This window comes from Puntigrus tetrazona, chromosome 20 (assembly GCF_018831695.1).
Source record: "Puntigrus tetrazona isolate hp1 chromosome 20, ASM1883169v1, whole genome shotgun sequence".
Lineage (NCBI taxonomy): Eukaryota > Metazoa > Chordata > Actinopteri > Cypriniformes > Cyprinidae > Puntigrus > Puntigrus tetrazona.
This window is the reverse complement of record NC_056718.1, coordinates 25,633,308-25,640,340: the sequence shown is the minus strand read 5'-3', so window position 1 is coordinate 25,640,340 and position 7,033 is coordinate 25,633,308. Positions and strand designations below refer to the sequence as shown.

At 39.2% G+C, this 7,033-nt stretch overlaps 1 non-coding gene across 1 annotated transcript; it reads left to right on the top strand.

The window, feature by feature from the left end:
• Positions 1-6,397: 6,397 nt before the first annotated feature.
• Positions 6,398-6,481, top strand: trnas-gcu. Its single transcript has one exon. It is a non-coding gene; the product is annotated as a tRNA-Ser (tRNA).
• The last annotated feature ends 552 nt before the right edge of the window (positions 6,482-7,033 follow it).

The following is a 7,033-nucleotide window of genomic DNA, read 5'->3' as shown; positions in this document are numbered from 1 at the left end:
CTGCATGGCAATAAAAGCTGAAACAAATGCATAAAAACACACGTGAGTTTAGCGTGGACTAAAGCAAATTCATTCAATCCAATAAAAGCTTTGTGCCGCCTACGGATGCGTCCTGAACATGTTTGCTGCTAAATATAATTAACACCAAAAACGACCTTCATTATGTACCGGTCCAGCACTTACAGTAGTTGAAGAGCTGACAGTAAAAAAACCCTAATTGCTTAGTACACAATAAACAGCAAACTCTTTTATGAAGTAGCCTAGAGAAAACGGCGCCACTTGAAAACTGGAACAAAACTACGTCGTAATCAACGCTCGCTTAGATCGGTTAAACCCAACGAGATCGCCCTAATCACGCTGCGCTGTTGGTTTGCAGTTCAGGCGCAAAAAGGTGGTGACGGAATTAAAAGAAAGTCTTACAAAGCGTGAGTTTGATTACCAGGGCATTGCAAGAGCTCATCAATTAAACCCCTTTGGATCACTTTACGTGATTGGCTGACAAGATCAAACCATGAACACAAATATCTCGTATACTTTAATATTTAGAAAAATCTGATTTTTTTCTGCACCTGCTCACTGAAACAAACCCTAATGCTGTTACATATCACTGCCAGCACTTGGTTAGTTGGTATGTCGAGCAATGAAACACCGCTTGGCACAATCACTTCTGAAGAAGCGTCAAGTTCTGATCAACACACGTACGCTGGAGGTTCGATCCGGCACGCACTGCATCAAAAAAATGTGTTTTTAATATCGCTTTGGCATTAGTTAACAGCATCTGGCGGGGTTTAGGGTTGGATTTGGCGCAGGGCATGCTTCTAACCGCGACAAAGCCGCTAACTCTGCACCAGATATCTCAACTTTGAACCGTGCCACGCGCATCTGTATCGAGGCTTAGTCAAAAAGTGCCAGAGGTTTCACGTATTGAACCTGGCGCTTGAGCGCCCACTACCGTGACGCTTCTTCATTGCGCCAGATTAGATTCAGCCGAAGACGGGCTGGTTAGAAAAGCTTCGACTTTGTACCAGCTTCGGCGTAAATATAAGGCAGTATCGGTTAACGTAATAAAGAGAGCGTGTTGCCAAAAGTGGAGCGCACGAAGTGAAAAGCCTGACTGTGTCTTCAAATGGAGCCTGACCCGCAACTCCTGGGCGTGTTCGGAGATTATCCAGACCTCGGTCCAAGCGTGCGCCTAAAGAGATTGGCCAGAATCCAAGCAGAATGTCACTCCTTGATCTTTCTGCACTCAGCAATGAATTCAGCTTCCCATCAGCGCCGCTTAGCAAAAGAAGCGCCTTCTCCGGTACCGTGCTCTCGCCCAAAGGCCTGCAAATCTGACCACCCTTCTTAAGCAATGTATGAGCTGAACTAGAGCTCCCACAGCTGAACGTATCTGAATTCTTTCTCGGGTGAAAGAACTACGCCAGATGTGAAAAAGCAAGTCAAAATTTTCCAAATGCCGTGGATGAATATTTATTAAGCTGAGCACTCTTTGCTTGGTAGAAGGGAGTGAAACAGCGAGTTTCTGGGTCAGAGAGATTTTGAGTTGCATAATATTTTAAAAAAGAATCTTTCAGGCCCTTTTGTAATGCATATCACAGATCTTAAAGGTACACATTTTAATCATACATCACATTTTTTGCATATGGCTGATATCCAATTTCCATCTAAAGAATTGTACTCCCATCAAAACAGCTGCATGGAACACATTAAGTGCCCAAATCATTGTTTTTGCAGCTGCCACACACTCAAAGAAAATCCTAGAGAGGAATTTCCACACCCCAGACATTGGTTCTTAACAAACTTTTCGTTTATTAGTTTTATTTTTAAAGCACTGTATAGTCTAGACTCAGCGATCACGGGGATCTCAATGTAAACTGAGGCGTATTTCCCATTTCTAGCGGTCAAAACTGATTGCAAATCGCTTCGCATGCTCGTGCCTTCCCCTTTACAGAAAAATGCGCCCTCCAAGAACAAAAATAGTTTCATCCAGAAAGAGATCAAAACGCTTTGTGGCTTGCATACAACCCAAGAAATATCCAAGATATCTTCATCTTCTTTCAGGCGCTGGCTCTTAGCAAGCTTCTCTTTAGTTATTTCTATATTTTTAAAGCACTGTATGAGTCTCATAGCCACATGCTGTATTGAATCCGCTGGTCATGTAAACAAATCCTGTTCGCCTCTATCAAAAGCGACGCCGCTAATTGTATCAAACCCTCATTTCTGCACGCACTAACCTCGCTGAAAGCGCCTCCGAAGCACCTCCAAACCCTTTCGCTTTTTGTTCCCGACTTAACCTCACTTGTTGTTTCCATTTCTGAGCGTCTCCTGGCCTCAGGCTGGGAGATTTTAGGATCTCGGCGAGTGAATTAAACATAGCTGACGGCGTATCCAGCGGACGGTGAGCACTCCGTGCATAATACCTGCGCTCGAGCCTGTTGAGCATGCATGATGAATACATCGGCATGAGCGCTTTCACACGCCCACCATCTGTTAAAGCTGGAACACCAGAGCCTTCGGATTCGTCCAGCCTTTGGCATGCGCCTTGCCGCGCCAGGCCTGCGAATCCTGAAACGCCCGCTCCGACACAAGATGCAGCTCACACACACACACACACACACACACACAGAGCCTGTTTATACTGGCCTTGAGTTTTTTGCCTTGATTTGTTGTTTCATGAGCCGTGCATGGCACTTCAAATGGCGTGGAATATTTAATTAGCTCCGCGCCTCGGTTGATCGTCTTGCTCGCTGACGCCTCCCAACTTATCCTGTTTGTATGTCTCTTTTAATGGAGGGCTTCAGAGGCGCTCTTGAGGTTTAAAAACAGCCAGGCACCTTCGGCTCGCTTCTGTGTCCATGTAACAAGCAGATGCGTTAGTGTGGCTTTGAATGGTGGATGCACGGAGCGAGCTTTAGCTGCAGTGCCAGCGCCTCCTCAGAGCGCTCAAGAGCAGGAACTTCTCAGAAAGGCTCTTAAAAACAGCCTTTAAGCCGACTTAAGTGTCGGGAGCTATCTGCAGAGAGCTATAAGGCAGCAGAAAGCATTAGCCAAGTCTACGGCTGACTCTCTGAAGTGTGGTAAAGTCGCAGCAAGAAGCATTTCATTAGTAACTGCGGTAAAGGGAGTGCGACTGGGACACTGAAACGCTAAACTCAATTTCAACAGCATTTTGTTAAAATGCCAAAGCGGTCCAGGAACTATCGCGGGCGCCTTGAAGTGGTTTTATAGCGGCAGAGTTCTTTCGTTTACACTGACGCCGACGACTGGCGCTCGTTTTTTGAGGCGTAGCTTGGGCCAGTCAAAAGGATCTCTGAAACATCAATGTTATCGCCATGGCAGTGTTTAATTTAGTGGAGGCGGTGTCTACTGACAAGCAAATTATATATATATATATATATATATATATATATATATATTTACATGCATTATTATTACATATATTATATATATATTTAGAACTGTTAAGTAGCCATGGCAGTAATTTGTTAAAACTGCCATAAATTTATACTAAATTATTAATTGCGTCATATTAATATATTTTATTAGACCAAAAATATCAGCTTTTTAATTTTTTGCTGCTAAATATGATACTATTGTAGTGTTATTTCTTTTTGCATTTGTAACACACACATATACATATATATATATATATATATATATATATATATATATATATATATATATATATATATATATATATATATATATATATATATATATATAGTGCTTTCAAACAATTAATTGTGATTAATTGCATTTAATATATATAATATTTTTAAAATATATATATATTTATTTTTTTATTTTTTATTAAAGATAGTGTAGCAGCAAGTTACTACCAGTGAATTAATATTTCAGTAATAATAATATATATATATATATATATATATATATATAATTTTTTCTTTTACAGTTACTATTTATTATCAAAATATTAATTCACAGTAGTAACTTACTACACTACTGCGTAATTTCTACCATTTAAAAGCATATTTTTTTACAATATGCTGCATTACAATAATAATCAAAACAAACAAAAAAATTAACTGCCAGGATGCATTACAGCAAATGTATTATTCATCGTGAAAACACTAACAGCTTCTTCTGATTTTGGTGAAATGAGGACATATGAAAACACACGTACCGGGTCCCCGATCCCAGCGCAGCGACGCAGCGGGAGAGTGTTTAAATGACGCATTGTTATCGTATCACTTTGAAGGAAATCATCACGAGGCGGGCGTGGAAAAAAGATAAGCTCAGAGTCAAACCCCGTCTCAGAGACGGCGAGAACAAGCGTATCTTCATGTGCATCCAGAGGCGGCGGATGCAAGAAACCATGTGCCACGTTACCATGCCAACCGACCTCACCAAAGCAACATCACAAATTTCCTGTTATCTTGAAATGAGACGGCCAAGCCGAGGAAGAGAGTACATCACGGGGTTTCCAGCTCCCACGACTAACTCGCTTTCATTTCACGGCTAAAGCAGACCCTTAAAGCCAGCAGACACCGTAAACATCTCATACTGTATATCCATGGCCAGCCAGTTACCACGGCGTTCTCTCCGTAGAGTCATAGCTGCCGTTGTTTGGATGATAAACCACCGCTTTTAACCTTAAACTGGTTCGCATTAGTAGAAACCTATTACGTAAACAGGAGAAGGGTTTACAAAGATTTTACGTGAGGTTTTTGCAGTTTCTAACAGTAAAGTGGGTTTATTATCATCCTTATGTACGGCGTGAGCAATAACAAAGATTTCTGACTTCTCTTCAAATGTTTTGCGCTGCTGCCATCTGGTGTCTGGTTTTGAATAACCATAATTAAATACTGCATAAAATTAGACGTCATTAAATTTAATGCACATGTATATGTATATATATTTATGCATTTAAATATATATATATATATAAATATATATATATATATATATATATATATATATATATATATATATATATGCATGCATAAATTATGTTATTATATAAATATATAAATATATATATATATATATATATATACTATGCATTAAATTATGTTATTATATATTAAGCACGAGAGCATATATGTAAAGAGCAAAAAAAAATGTTATGAAATATTTTATTTAATATTTTATTGACTATTAAAAACAACTGCTTTCTGTTTGAATGAAATGCTATTTATTCCAGTGATTTCAAAGCTGGAATTTTTAGCATCACTTACTAACGATCTGCGTCAGCTGATCTTTCAGAAATAATTCTATTGTTTATTACAATGAGGTAGAAGATTTTGATTGGGTTTTCTGATAAATAAGGCGTTTATCTGAAAGCGGAAAGCTTATGTAACATTTACTAATTTCTTTATCATCACATTAGATTGTTCTTGGACAAATAAAAGCATCAATTTTCATAATTTCTCGTCCGGGTTACATTTTAGTTAATATACAAAAGTGAGCAGTTATTTTAAATAGCAAGAGTATATTTCACAATATTACTGATTTTGCTGTATTTTTGGATCAAATAAATGCAGGTTTGGTGAGCTAAAGAGACTTAAAGTAAATAAATAAATAAATAAGTTCAAGGCGGCTCTGTATGCTTGCTTAAAGACACAATGATTAACTCGTCTCATTTTTTTAACAGTGTAAATTGTCAATATCGATTGTTATTGTGTTAATATTGCTTTCAGTGGTGCAATAAAACACATGAATAATGATGAAAAGGTAATAATAAAATAAGAAATGCAATATTGGAAGAATAAACCCGTTTGAAAATGCATTTAAATGTCTCGTCAAAACACTATTTTTGTAACGCGGAATAAAACGCGGTGGTTTCGACGCCTAACGCGCGACGACAACGCTTCTTAACATGTTTATGACTAAACGCCCAGGGATACAGAGATTTACTCTTTTTGCTTTGAACATTTTATAGTTTGATAATTGGAACAAAAGCTCACCTCAAACTATTGAGTTGCAGGCAGTCCTCAGCGGCGGGGCGCTGTTTCCGCGACTTACAAACGGCGGGTTTTCTTCTTCTTTTTATGCATCAATTAGGGAATGAATTCGTATTTTAACATGTAAATACATCGTTTGTTAACAATTCGCGACTCAAAATATTGACACAATGACTGATTCGCATTTGACCCAGGATTCTCCTGGCTGTTGATCAACTACCATTTATGGTACGTTTGCTTACGTTTTACTTCCTGTGTTTTTTTTTTTTTTTTTGGTTTTAAAATGAAACTATTTAGCGTTAAACGTGACGAACGCGCGGGTCGCACGCGCAATCAAATGAAAATAAAGTATAAAACTTCACGCGGGGGCGACGCGCTCCTCATGAATATTAATTAGCACCTGCCGACGGCGGCGTCCAATCAGGTAGCCCGATTAATGATTACGTAAATAACGTGGGTGCCGGCGTCGCGACGAGGTGGCCGAGTGGTTAAGGCGATGGACTGCTAATCCATTGTGCTCTGCACGCGTGGAGTTCGAATCCCCATCCTCGTCGGTCGCTTTTTGAGCGCGAATAGTAACCGTTGCTATGGTTACCGTAACACGTCGTTCCTAATGCAACGCTTTCTGGTCGTAATATTAAGAGTCGGCATGGTGATTTATGTACAGTGGAGCTGCTTTATACAGCATTAAAGCATGCACAGCATGCACATATAAACACGAGCGCAAACGCAGGGCTGCACGTACAATACGGATGTTATTAATACTACCACATGTAAAAATTAAACGTTATTGCATCAGCATCCATTTTGTTCACAACTCGGTCTTTATTTATCCAGCGATTGGTTATTGTTCTTCTACAGTGTTTTCAATTTAATTGCACTCAGAAGCCAAAAACGCGTGCTTTTATTCAATTAAACGAAAGTAAAGCATAAAGCTTCACCCAGGGGAGATGCTGATGAATATTAATTAGCACGTGATGACGGCGGCGTCCAATCAAGTATCCTAATTCATATGTAAATAATATCCAGTATCCATCCACCGATTGGTTATAGTTCCTATTTAGTGTTTATATTTTAATTGCACTGAAAAGTCAAAAACTGGTGCT